This window comes from Neltuma alba, unplaced genomic scaffold (genome assembly GCF_004799145.2).
Source record: "Neltuma alba isolate B1F8T4 unplaced genomic scaffold, ASM479914v2 tig00012620_pilon, whole genome shotgun sequence".
NCBI lineage: Eukaryota > Viridiplantae > Streptophyta > Magnoliopsida > Fabales > Fabaceae > Neltuma > Neltuma alba.
The window spans coordinates 246,395-261,167 of NW_021637061.1; the positions used below are offsets into that span (position 1 = coordinate 246,395).

A 14,773-nucleotide genomic window follows, 5' to 3' on the forward strand; every position below is an offset into this window, starting at 1 on the left:
TTTATATACTAATAGGATCATTTTAACGTCTGTGAATCACTAACGCCAGGTTTCCGTCCTGGGAAAAGACAGGGAATTTTTTTTTCCCCCAATATTGGAATTCGTCGATCAAATTTCAAACCTTTTAGAGTAATTGAAGAGTGATCCAATATCAACCCTGCTTTCAACTTAATCTATTATCACCTAAAATAATTTCATACTATACAATCTTATAATATTATATTAAAAATAAAGCAACGCTCTTGGTTGACAGCATAAACGTGCACCTGGCAATGCTCACCTCCTTCTTCTAGAGGATACAAAATAATATTTCCATAGAGCAAGTAAAGTTACTTGCCCATATATTTTGCTATACAATTTACAGAATTATAACAGGTATCTCTGCTCTTCAACCAGCTCACCTTCTTTTCAAACAACCTCCTTATCCTTCGAGCTACTAGGCTTCACTGTTCATCATAAATGGGAGGGTGAGATTCTAAAGAATCCCCGTAGTAGTAATTTCCATCAAACAAATGTGCAGATTACATAAAGCATGCAAAACAAGCCAAAGTGGAACATAACCTTGCAAGCTAATGCAATTAAGCATTTATGCGCAATGACAGATAGACCAGCTGAATAAATAATGCGCAAATAATTGACAATCACTGCCCCATGTCTATAGACAAGCTGAATAAATAATGCGCAAATAATTGGCAATCACTGCCCCATGTCTATTAGACAAGCTGAATCAATAATGCGCAAATAATTGGCAATCATTACCCCATGTCTATTAGACAAGCTGAATAAATAATGCGCAAATAATTGGCAATCACTGCCCCATGTCTATCAGCTACACGTGATCACGGCTAAATAATCCATGCAAGGAATTAAGGATTACATGTTCTCATGCTTTAGAAAAGCAATATGGCACAAACAGACATGCAGCAATCATACACAAGTGTAAGGTAGGAAAGAACTACTACCTGAACCTTCTGCTTCAAAATCAAACCTTACTTGTTTCCTTTCCCTTAGCTTCTTCGGTGGGCTTTTGTAGATATCAAAACCTATTATTTTAGTAAGGGTAGGTTAATGCTTGATCCAACTAAAATTCATAAATTAGAAATCTCTCTTAAATTCCAATCCTTTTTCAATCTCTACCCTTACTTAATAGTTGGTCATCCTGGACAATTTTCTTATTCAAACTATTCTCTTTGAAAGGCTTCCTTCCTTATCTCAACTCATATAGTTACTTTACTTAGTAACTGGTCATCTTGGTCAAAAAAAATACTATTTCTATTTATTATATTTGAAGGCAAATAATAAGTTCCCTATACTTAAACATTCTAATCTTATTGAAATTAAATCAATTAAAATTCAACTCTACTTCTTTCACCAGTTTGGCCGAGACACACAGCCAAACTACAAGTACTCACCTAAATTTCCATGCACTCATAAATATTTTCATAATTAACTAAACATCATTCTTAATCTCTTAGATCCCAACTTAAACTTCCTTAAACAAATATCTAACTTTAAGTTTATCTGGCGATCAAATAGCCATTAACTTTAATTCTCACAGTTCACACCTTTAACCTCTATGATCCTCATTAATCTGAATATTTAAGGACCCCAAAATCATACATCCAGAAGTAATAAACCCCCGTAACGGAAGTCACTAACAAACATATATATATATATATGTAAGTATAGCTTTCTAACTCATTTTCCTATCTCTCTTCATGGAAATGACAACACGCACCTACTCTCAATGCCCACGGTCAACATTCACAACAATTGAATTCATATATATTTATTTGCACACCCACACCCCTCTTCTAAAACCCCATTCCAAGCAGCGTGGCATCCGTATGTGTGTGTGTGTATATATATATATATATATATATATATTTATATCTATGTGTACAGCTCGGTTACTCTGGTATTTAAGAGTTTCATATCTCTCCATTATCCCAAAACTAAACCAGCGGCTTCAAGAAGATAACAGCCCCTGTCTCGGTACCTACAAACCAGAGCAACAGCACATGAAATCTAGAAAATTTATACAGTTGTGTTCACTACTTTATTATCAGAACCCGACACCCAACCCTTCAAAACTTAACCCCTGTTTTCGGTTGACATAAACAGAGCAAGGAACCTACATGCAAGCTTGAAAACCAACATCAAACACTTCAATCTACCCATAGAATCCGAATCCATCGGTCCTCTTATCCTTTCCATCACTTTCTCTCACTACCCTTCTGTCTCTCTCTCCTCAAACACGCCATAAACATGACCGAAACCAGAAAATGAAAACAGTGATGGACATGTGAAGCTCACCTGATTCAGAATCCAAGTTTGCATGCAAGAAAAACTACCTCCGATCAATTACTCCGTCGCCAACCTCTTCCTCTCACGGTCTGTCCCTCGCGCTCTCTCTCTCTCTCTTACAGCGTTGCAGAATGAAGTGAAAAGGGAGGGTAGGATCGGTCTGGAGGTTAAAGAGCCAGAACACGTGGATGACTAGCTGATAATTGAGGGAGTGAATCAGGTGGCAAACAAAGAAGGCAGCACGTGTACTACATGGTTGCTGAGTCATTTTGCCCTCCTAAATAATTATTCCTCCAATCTTATTCCTTCTCCTATTTTTCTGAAATATAAGATATATCCAGAAATTAAACCAAAATATCATAAATGGATTTTTCTTATCCATTAGCTTCTTTGACCCATAAAATAATTTTCCTAAGAAAATAACCCATTTTGCTATGAAAATAGCTTTAAAATCATTTAAGCCAGTTTTTGGGGAATGAACTTTTCCAAAATATTTCTAAATCTTGAAAAATCAATATTCCATAATTTTCCCCAATTGTGATTGAGCTATTAAATAATTTTAATGAACTTTCTTTTTTCTACTCATCCTGAGTCAAAAAATTCGGGATGTTACAAATTTAAAATGAGATTTTATTTCCATCATCTCATTAATATTGCACATACACATATCCGTGATGGGGCTTTAAATATAGCTAGTAATTTACAATCCCAAAATATCAAAAGATCAACTTTTTTTTTTTTTTGGACTCAATCAAAAGATCAACTTCGAAACGACGGTCGTAGCCCTTGATCTATCTTTTATTTTTCCCTTTTAGATCGGTTTCTCTTGTAGAATAAAACCAAAAAATGAGATTTTTTTTTTGTCATTTCCTTCATTCATATCACTTATACTATGTTTAATTAGAAGGCACAACATCATGCATAATATTTGTATATTTGTGAAGAGGTATAGTTTTTAATTTTTTAAATTCATTAATTTCAAATTAAATATCGTTGCCAATAAAAATTAATTAATTATTCAATACACTGATCATGTCACCGCAAGTGTAATTTATGGTTTTCATAATTTTTTATTCTGAAATTTTAAAAAGAGTTAAAATTAATGTAAAAATATTTTTTCTTGTATATTTTGCTCTTCTTAATTGGAATGAGTATTACTTGAAATTCTTTTGTTATATTTAAAGTTCTCGACTTATTCTTAGGCATGTCATAGTTAGTAATATTTGTAAATTTTTGTATGGTAGGATAAGTTTAATATTGAAAAACAGAAAAGTTTGCAGTTGTGCCTTTTTCCTGATCTATTACACACACATATATAGTTTAAAGAATTGAAGAGTTTGCAATAGACAAGAAACTTATTTAAATAAACTAAGTATAACATATCAATTTTGAATAATATATAGAAGTCAATTAAGAAATTTAAATACAATTCATTAAACTCTAGTTCAATCATATTTGAGCTCAATATATACGAGGCGTTTTAAATAGTCAGACAAATAATTAAATTATACTCCTCTAGTTTTTAATATAAGACCTATTTAACTAGTTTGACTAGATTAAAGAAGTTAGGTAAGTTAGTTAATTATAAGAAATATGACATGTTTTTTCTAAAACACTATAATCATCTTTCTTAATATCCCCTCTCCTTCTTCTACTTGATTATGGTTGAGGAATTTAAGTATCCATATGGATAATTTAGAAAAAAAAATAATAAATATGAGAAATAGGTTTTATATTTAGGATCAAAATCAACTCAACGATTAGGTTCTATATTAAGAACCGGAGGAGTATTATTTTAAGCCATTCATATTGAAGTGGAGCTATTCCGTACGTTCAATTTCTTATATAAAATTAACTAAAGCATAAAACTTTTCACTAAGAAACGTGTAATTTTTTGAATATATTACCTATATATATATTTGCTTTATTTTCTTTTTAAAATTCGTACAGTTATGAAAATGTGAGTACCTATCATTATACATGTACTTTATGCATATTATACAAAAACATTATGAACTGTTTTATTTTTCTATTTAAATGCCAACCTCTTTATAATCATTAAGATTGTAAAATAAATTTAAGATGAGATTTTATCTTTTCGTTTCATTAATATTATACATATTTATGATGGAGGTTTAAATATAGGTAGTGATTTACAATCACAAAATAACAATGATTTTGTTTTTTTTCCTTTTTAGATATTTTCTGTATTAGAGTAAAACTAAAATGAGATTTTTTTTTTGGGTCATTAAATTCACGTTCTTCATTCATAGAGTGTGTCTTACACTAAGCCTCTTATTACAATGCCAAAATAGGGGGGGAGGGGAACTAAGATCGTGAAGTAATGGGATCACCGAATATTCAAAATGTGGAAAACAATTTTTCAAAAATTTTTACTCTTAATCTGCCACATCATTTATATATTTTGATCAATAAAATGACTTCCATATGTAATTTATCCAGGAATCATTCCATTTGAGATTGGAAATTTGACAAACCTCAAATTCCTTAGTCTTAGCTACAACAATTTGCAAGGTAACAATTTTAATTATATGATTGTCTTACACTATGTGTATGCTTTTGTTTTTGAAACCCGTGAATGAAAGGTAATTTTTAAATGAGATTTTGCTTTTATTTTTTCATTCCCTTTAAAGTATCGTGAGAAGTTTACCAAAAAGTTTGCATTCACATTAAAAATCTTTTAAAAGGAAAAAACTAAAATATACATTTGGTCCTTTATGATTGTATTAAATTTTGTTTTAATCCCTTAAATTTATAAAATGCATTTTTTGGTCCTTCAATCTTAACACCGTTGGTTTCATCTAATGGAAATGCTAACTCATTAAACTTAAGTTGATGAATGTGTGATTAAACAATAACAAAGCATCCACAAAAAATCGAGTTATTTTCATTTGAATTTTTCAATTTTCACAAATAAAACTATTATATTAAAAAGATTAAAATGGAGAAAAATTCTTAGATGCACCCAGTGTGCCACGTCATCTGTGCTCTAGCAAATGAATATATAGCATTTCATACCATTTTAATCTCATGTGTCAGGCTTTTTATCTCCATTTTAATTATTTAAAAAATAATTAAAAAATTTCAAGGATTTTTTCTGTTGCCTCCTCCATGTTCTCCCTCCCTCCCTCCATGGCTTCACTGGTCGAACTCCCTCCCATCCTTTTCATTCGGAAATTCCAGCCCCCACCCCTCATCTTCGCAACTAGAAAGATTACAGCAAGAATGAATAAGAGCCAGAAGAAGAAATTTAAAAATCTGCAACTTCCGGTCTCCCTTCCAAATCCACAACTTTTGAAAACTCCGATGATGAAAACGGCGACCTTAAAGAAGACAAGAAGATAACGATGTCTTGCGTGTAACGCGTCTTATGCCGACATCTTGAACCCACTGCTTTTGCGGCGGACCTTCTTCATCTACCTTAAAAAAGAGGCACTAATGGACATTCAGCAGGAGAAATTCAGCTTAAAAAAAAAAATTGGTTTGGCTGAAGGGGGTTTGGATGAAGAACCGGGGGGGGGGGGTGGAGTTTCTGAAATGAAGAAGATAGGAGGGAGGGAGTTCGGCGTGAAGTCGTGAAGGGAGCAAGAAGAGAAAACAGGAAGGGGTAGCGAATTACAAAACCCAGGAATTTTTTAATTATTTTTTAAATAATTAAAATGGAAGCGTGTTTTGTTAATATTTAATTGCATAGTCATCACTTACGTTTGATGAGTGAGCATTCTCCATGAGATAAAATTGAAGGACAAAAAATACACTTTATAAACTTAAAGGACTAAAATGAAACTTAATGCAAACATAAAGGACCTAAGCTACACTTTAACCAAAAGAAAAATAAAATAATTTTGGATCATTAAAAAACTAGGAAGGCCCTGTGAAAATCGATCTGGGAAAAAGCCAATATTTGATGTGGTACAGTAAGCTTCAAGATAACTCCCAATTTTACCCCAACAAAAAAGTCCTTAAAAAGAGAAATAAAATATAATTTTGGATCATTATAAATATGTGTTTGCTGTTTGTTTTTATAAAGTATTCCATTTCTTTTTAAACAGCCTGCTGATTAACTATGTCAAGTCAGAGATACCTAAATAATGTTGTTGAGCAAACCAGATTTACTACCAACAAACAAGCATTTGCAATGCTACCAACAAACTGAGAGTATTTTAGTTCTTAAATGAAATCTTAAATTTTAGCCTTTTTCTTCGCAATTCATCCTTCGATTTTCAAATTAGGACCTTGTAAATATTAAATAAATTTAATACAAAATATAAATAATTCGGATGTTCATTTTTGATAGATGAGATTATTCTATAGTCTCCCTTCAACCATTCTTCTTTAAAAGAAATTTAATGTCCAATTGGTCATTGATATTTGAAGAGTCCTTTTAAACTGCCGTCCAACAAAAACTAAATTATTTTCTATTAATTTTAAGCCTCTAACTAACAAAATTCCATGTCTTATTTATATTGCTAATGCCTGTGTACTTGTGAATTTATTAGGAACATGCTTGCCATACTACCAAGTAATTAACAAATATTTTGTATTTATTTATAGGTGAAATTCCTTCATTTCTTTGGAACATGCCTTCTTTAAAACAGATTAGCCTTGACATCAATCATTTAAAGGGTAGTTTGTCAGAAGAAGTGTGTCATCATTTCCCTTTACTGGAAGTCTTTGGTGTTGCTGCTAATCAATTAGAGGGAAGCATTCCAAAATCAATAAGTAACTGCACATCTTTGAAATCATTATATTTGGATTTAAACTCATTTACAGGTATGCATTCACTTACTTATGTGTTTTCTTTTCTTCTTAATATGTTTCTGTAAATTGAGATTTTGTTTTTCATCATTTCATTCATATGAACAGATGGATGTCGTGAAAAACCGAAATTAAATCCTCACATATACTATTCAATGACAAAACTTCAAACCATACATAATGGTCCCATCATGCGTTATGCCAATACTTTTTTTTTTTTTTCAAAATTTCATCTGCCTCTTAATTATTTTAATTTTATGTTTTTTCTCCTCTTAATACTACTATTAAAATAATATTAAAATGCGTGCAAGTTTGGAGTCGTTTTTGCTTGTTTATTACATGCATAAATTGCAACAATTATATATTGTTTAATAGAAATGAAGATTTGTATTTAATATTTCTTTAAAAAAATGTAACGTAGGAATTAAAAGAATGTACAGTAAAAAAATATTTCGATATGCATAAAAAATAAATTATAACTTAAATTATAAAAATAAAAAAAATTTAATGCAACTCAAAAAATGCTTGGCTAACGAAATGTAAGCTCAAAATAAAGAACGAGAATACAAGATGTTTTTAACAGTGAGTCAAATAATTAAAATAAATCATTTAAATTCATTTGGGTTTAAAGAGAAATTGTCCTATGCTCAATTCCATGTAAAATTAAATAAAGCTTTCACAATAAAATTTTTTCATATGATAACTTTTGAGTTTTAAGTAATTATTAAATATGAAAATAAAAGAAGTACACAAATTTAGCAAGAGGGAGAAAGTATATATGCAGTGTGTGTGATGTGGGACCTATTTTTTAATATGTTGAGAAAATTATACTTCATAATTTCTCACTTCAATTGTACCAAAAATATTAGAAAGTCTCCAATTAATAGCAATTTGATGGTTATTTTTTTGGCCAAAACGAAATCCATTTTATTGATAACAAAAAAATAATTGGTACAAACACCAATAGCCAAAGCCGCTAGACAAAAAAGACTAGAATCCTAGCATACAACCTATGATCAAAGAAATAAACACGGAAACAAAACCAACAGTAAAGCAAACAAACAACAAACCAGTTTCTGTAAAAAGAGAGACCAAAAAGCAACAACAATCAAACGGTACAAAGAGGAACAAACAAGGAGCCAACAAGGGGTGAAAGGAATTAGCCAATTCTACTTCTATCTGCTACTTCCTCATGCAAGTCTGCGAAAAACACATCAGAACCACCTCCAGCGCTAGCATCCTCGCTCAAAATCAGAGACAAAAGGGGTGATGGTGACTCCACCCATCCGATAGGACACACCCCCTATTACATGCTAAGCTTTATTCCCCTTTCGATTCACCAGGAAAATTTCCACACACTTCAAGTTATTTAGACCTGTAATAATCTCCTACAACTCCCAACCTCCTCTCCAATCAATACCATCCACAGTTCTCTTCTTACAACACCAAAATTTTTTTGCACAGTCTACTTTAATAATAGTAGGTCGCCTACCAAACTCCTGCACCATGCAGAGAGATTTTTTCAGTGCCAAAATATCTGTAACCACTGGAGAATCAGCATGAACCTTCTCACAAAAACCCCACATGAAATCTCCCACTGCATTTCTACAAATTAGACCAATACCAGCAGAATTAGGCCAAAATGAACCATCACATACAATTAATTTTTACCTTACCGCTGTCGGGATATAGCTCCACTTCCTAGAACCAGTAGACTTCTCAGTATTGCTCCCAATCTGTACTGCCCATCCTTTAGCTCTCCAATATTCATCCATAGCTCTATTTGTAGAATTAATAACCATCCTTGGATCAGGTTTTTTACACTCAAAAACCACCCTATTCCTCTCCTTCCAAACCAGCCAGATAACCCAAACAAAATAAGCTAACTGATTCTCATCAACGATATTCTTTTCAGTTAGCATCTTTGCTCACCAATCATCAAATCTTACCATGTCATTGTCATCAAACCTCAATGACAACCTACATCCAAACCAAACACAATTAACCCAAGAGCATAAGAAGAGAGCATGTTCTAAATTCTCAGGTTCAGATTCACATATGGGGCAAAGCTCAATTCTGCTACACCTCCTTCTAAACAGCCTCTCCTTCACAGGTACTACCTGCCCAAGACATCTCCACAAGAATTGTAGAATTTTAGGCAATACTTTAATTTTCCAAAACTAATTCCATACCTATTTAGGGATATAGAACGGAGAACCTGCCTTCCCATTCACTTTTCTTCTCTTGATTCTAGTACAACGGTATCCTTTTTTAACAGAATACTTCCTATCCTTTGCCCCAAGCCAAACAATTGCATTCTCTCTAGAATTGTAGCTTAGACACATTTCTTCTATCTTCTTCACCACATCAAAGGGCACCAAACCCTCTAACCTCTCCACAGCCCACCTACCATTTTGAATTAAACCAGACACGAGCCAATCTTTTTTATCCTCAGGCACATTCACAAACTGGGACAAATTGCCTTCCGACCCCTTAATCCATTTATATCTCCATAGTCTAACATCAGACCCATTTCCAGTTCTCCAATATAAATCCTCCATAAGAGTTGATCTACCATCTAGAATGCTGCTTCAAATCCAAGAAGCTCTACCATCCTTTTTAGCATCTAGAAAGGAAACATTAGGGAAATAAATTCCTTTGAGCATCTTAACGCATAAATCATCAGGGGAGTATAGAATCCTCTAAGCAGTTTTTGCTAGAAAAGCATCATTGATAATTTCAAATTCTCTGAATCCCATTGCTCCTTCCGTCTTGGAATTAGTTAGCAAGTCCACATTACCTCCACTCCACCAAAATCTAGCAACCATTCCATCAAGCTCCTTACAAATTTTTTTAGGAAACTTGAAACAATTCATAGAAACAAAAGGACTGCACTAATGACAGATTTAATCATAATTTCTCTTCCAGCTTGTGAAAGTAACCTCCCACTCCAACCCTTGATCTTCTTCCCTACCCTTTCTTTAAAGTACGCTAAAGCTTGTTGTTTAGTTTTACCCCAAATATTTGGGATACCAAGATACTTTCCTGGCTCTTCTATGTCTCTAATACCCAAAATTTAGCATACTTTCTCTCTCACATCAGCTGCAGTACTTTCAGAAAAGCTAATGCCAGATTTTCATAAATTCGTCAATTGACCCGAGGCATCACAATAACTCTTTAACAAAGAAGCTAAAACTTTACAATTGGCTTCCTTGGCATTCATAAAGAAGAGAATATCATCAGCAAACAGACAATGAGAAAGCATGGGACAATCACTAGTGATTTTAATTCCTCTCAGCACGCCATCTTCCACATTTCTGTTAATCATTCTTGACAACACTTCCACTACTAAAATGAATATATAAGGTGAAAGACGATCAGCTTGTCTCAACCCCCTTTCTCAAATAACTTCTCCCAACTTCCTACCAGATAAGCAAATATTCAATTTAACAGAAGAAATACATCTCGTAACCAAATCAACCCATCTTCAATGACAGCCAAACTCGCTCAGCACTGCGCTCACAAAATTCCACTCCACCCTATCATAAGCCTTACTCATATCCATTTTAAGAGCAAACTCACTTCTGATTCCCTTCATTCTTCTCCTCAAATAGTGGACAATCTCCCAGGCAATTATTATCTTATCATGTATCTGTCTACCGGCAACAAAAGCTCCTTGAGTATTAGAAACACGAACATTCAAACAAGATTTCAGTCTGTTAGCTAAAACTTTTGAGATTACCTTGTAAACAAAGTTACAAAGACTAATTGGCCTAAATTGACTCACATCTTTTGGTCTATCCACCTTTGGAGTCAACTTGATATTTTTTACAATCAGATCATCTATATCACATCTTCCTTCAAAGTAACCATCCACCATCTTCCACAACTCTTCTTTAACCACATGCCAAGATGATTGATAAAATTTTCCATTAAATCCATCAGGACCTGGTGCTTTATTCCCTCCCAACTAGAAAACAGCATCACACACTTTCTTCCTACAAACTGGACTTAGCAACAGATTATTCATATCATTTGTAACACAAGTTTCCACATACTGCAAAACCCCCCTCAAAACTTCTCCGTCCAGAGGTTTTAAAAAGGTCTTTATAAAAATTAACAAAGCAATCAGCAATCTTATTCTCATTTTCCATCCAAGTCGCATCCTCTCTTTTTAACTTCAAGACTGCATTCCTTTACCTTCTTTGGATAATGGAGGTGTGAAAAAAAATCTTGAATTTCTATCCCAGCTTGAAGCCAAGTTATGCGAGATCTCTGCCACCAATAGGTTTCTTCATTATGCCAAACTTTCTCTAACTCAATTTCTACTTCCCCTATTCTCCTTATTACTTCATCAGAAAAGTCTCTTTCATAACAACTAGCCAGCTGACTCAGGAGGGTATCAGCCAAATTTTTATTATTTGGAAGAGTTTCCTTATTCCACTTAATAAGAACCCTCCTACAATTATTTAACCTCCTTATAACCTCCTGTACTTCATCCTATCTCGAATCTTTCTCCAAACTCCATCCAGATTTCACTTTGTCAACAAAATCAGGATGTTCAATCCACATTTGCTCAATTTTAAAACCTCTAGGAGTTTTAACTCTATTGTAATTCAAATCAGTTAACAAGGGTGTGTGATCAGAACCCACAGGCTCTAAATGAAAAACTTGTGACCTGGGAAATTCCTCTCTCATATCCACATTTCCTAGCACCTTGTCAATTCTTTCTTTCACATTATCATCTAGCATCCTCTTATTGTACCAGGTATAACTCATGCCTTTAAAATCCAAATCAAGTAACTCACAATCGGCAATAAATTGTTGAAAATTAAGAATCTTCCTTACTGACCTTGCATTACCGCCTTTCTTTTCCTCTTGAAAGATTAGGTCATTGAAATCTCCTAAGCACACCCATGAGCCCGCAATGCCTCTAGCAATTTGTCTCATCTTGTCCCAGCATCTCCTCATTTCTATTTCTTTAGGAGGTCCATAAAGGAAAGAAATGAATTCAGGAAGATCAAACTTAACAGAATCAACACAAGTATGTATCATATTCTTTTCACTATACAAGACAGTAATCTTCACTTCTTTACACCACCACACACATAAGCCTCCACTTTTAGCTTTAGGATCCACAACAAAGCTGTCACACCCCAACTTTGGAGGTGACCGGCACAGAATATGAGAGACCTCACACTCTTAAGCCTAAATATATGGATTGTTTAACTAATATATATATTTTTAGGATAAACATAAATAAAGGCATCCATTAAACAAAACATTCATATACTTAATCAGGTTGTGATACAAAATATAAAACTATTTGTAGAAATTTTCAACAGAGCCTCCACTATAATCTAGACTTCCTGAAAATTCTACAATAGACTGCCAATTCAAACAATACTTGGGGCTCAGTTCCCCAGCACCAGTATATATATAACTACAATCCAAAATAACCCAAAAGATGAGGACCTAGACATAGATTACGTGGAGCATCAAATTCTAAAAGTAAAGACATAAATGTACTTTTGAGTTTACATTAGCTAACAGTTACTCAAAATAAAGTTTCAAGTTCTGGATCTTCAATGAGGCTCTTTACTGCTCAGCTGGGAGTACAGGGTTAGTGGTACTGTCTGAAGTCAACAAAAGAATCTACCGGTGAATAACATCCCATAGATAATATTTAAAAAGGTAATAACAAATGAATGCAATAAGACTAAATTTTTACTTGGAATGACTATGTGGTAAAGAATTAAAGTTTCTACAGTACACAATCTTAAATTGAAAGATAAATGTATACTCAGGCTCATTAAACAATTAAATCCAAATTTGTAATAAGACAGCTTGTTACACAAAAATATTATAAAATAACATTTCTTAAACACTAATACTTTTATAGGACTTCAACAGAACAGAATAGCAAGCGCAGCTTGAAGCCACGAATACAAGCGTGGACACATAGTCCACGAGAGTAAGTAACCAATCGAGCGCGGCCAATGCCACGAAACAAGCGCGGGAACAATGCCCACGAATATCCAGCGAGCTCGAAATTACCATGGCGCGCCAAGGACTAACAGTGCTGCTGTTAGTGACCAGTGTTCTGTATCCAGACCTCTAAAAAAAAGTGTACAAGCATGCATGGGATCGAGTTTATTACTAACAACCAGAGGGATATATATTTATATATTTTATTTCCACGAAGGGAATCCTTTAAGGAATATTTTACAACAGATGATCCCAGCATGAAGATTTTCAAATAATATTTTCAAAACTCCTTTCCAAATTCCAAGTATAAATATTTATTAGAAACAAAAATGAAGATTAACAAATTGTAAGCAGAACTTTTAATCAACATATAACAAGATAAATATTCCTTCAAGTAATAAAACATTAAAACATTAAATAAGTGAGATTGGAAAAATAATAAGATTTAAGTTAAATCACCTTGACAGACCATTTAAAGAAGCTAAATGTTTTTTTTTTTTAAATAAGAATTTATGACCATGGGACGCTATTCACTCACCTGTTATGCTCCCAAAATATAACTCATTCCAATTAGCACATCCTTGAGTTATGGTCACTCCTCAATCCCCTAGTGTCCCGAAACAAAACATTATTAATACCCCATTTATAACTTATATACATCTAAATCATTTATCAACAATCTCTTACAACTCTAACAAGCCCATCCATGTCAAAAATATTCAAAGATTAGCATAATAGTTGGCAAGCATAACATATAAATTATAATTCACTTGTTTCCCAATAACAACGTAAAACTCCAACCTTCAAGTTTTCTACCCACAAGAACAATCAACTCTTATTTCCTTCATGTATCTCCTGAAAGCCAAGGTTTCATCATAATTAATCCAAAATAATATCTATCTTGCTCTTTTCCATCAAAATGTTATATAAACACCTATCAAGAAATTCTTTTGCTCATGTAGACATTTTTTCAAACACCCCACGGGCACTCAATATTGTTTTGTGAACAAGCATCCGCACCAACAACTTTTTCAGGTTTCCTTCTTAACTAAATTCATCTCATAGACCAAAATAAACAGCACCCAATAATTTCAAGCTTCAAATAATAGTTGCAAGCAATCACCATGCATCACCCGTAAAAAAAATATATAATCCTTCCTCCTCAATATGCTTCGTTTAAGACAACCCCCATAATCCTTGAAATCTCAAAACTTCCAGCAACCAAACCAATTAATACCCAAGCCAAAAATCACAAGATCCAAGAAGATAACATCCTACCCGTGACCACCCACACCCAAAATTCTGCAGAAACGAATATGGAAAGAAAATTCGCATAGCCACCCAAAATCAACCAAAATCAGCCCCAAACGCACAACAAGAAAGGTAAAACTCACCTAAACTTACACCATACTCCTACATTGCAAGACAGACCAGAAAAAGGGGGGAAAGTGACTCCAAAAGAAAGAGAAACACCCCAAACTCTAGCAATGTTCTGCAGCGAAAACAGAGGAGAAATAATCTGCAAGAATGCACGCCGGAGACTGCAAAGTGAACGGTGGAGGACAGAGGGAGATGCGACCGTTGAAGAAGAAAAAGAAGGGTTAGGGATTCAGCTTTGAAAAACTTGTTCTACTCCTCCATTCTCTCGCTAAAATGAAGAGCATCGGGAGAGGAAGAAAAAAAAATCTGATACTTACTT

The 14,773-nt window shown here is 33.6% G+C and overlaps 2 long non-coding RNA genes across 2 annotated transcripts; both read right to left on the bottom strand.

Annotated features, from left to right (window-relative positions):
• Positions 1–415: 415 nt before the first annotated feature.
• On the bottom strand, positions 416–2,389 carry LOC114729291 (uncharacterized). Its single transcript, XR_003738730.1, has 3 exons — positions 2,317–2,389; positions 963–1,043; positions 416–446 (listed from the first exon to the last, which is right to left on the bottom strand). It is a non-coding gene; the product is annotated as an uncharacterized LOC114729291 (long non-coding RNA).
• An 11,204-nt stretch (positions 2,390–13,593) lies between these two features.
• On the bottom strand, positions 13,594–14,534 carry LOC114729290 (uncharacterized). Its single transcript, XR_003738729.1, has 3 exons — positions 14,469–14,534; positions 13,876–13,929; positions 13,594–13,681 (listed from the first exon to the last, which is right to left on the bottom strand). It is a non-coding gene; the product is annotated as an uncharacterized LOC114729290 (long non-coding RNA).
• Positions 14,535–14,773: the final 239 nt, after the last annotated feature.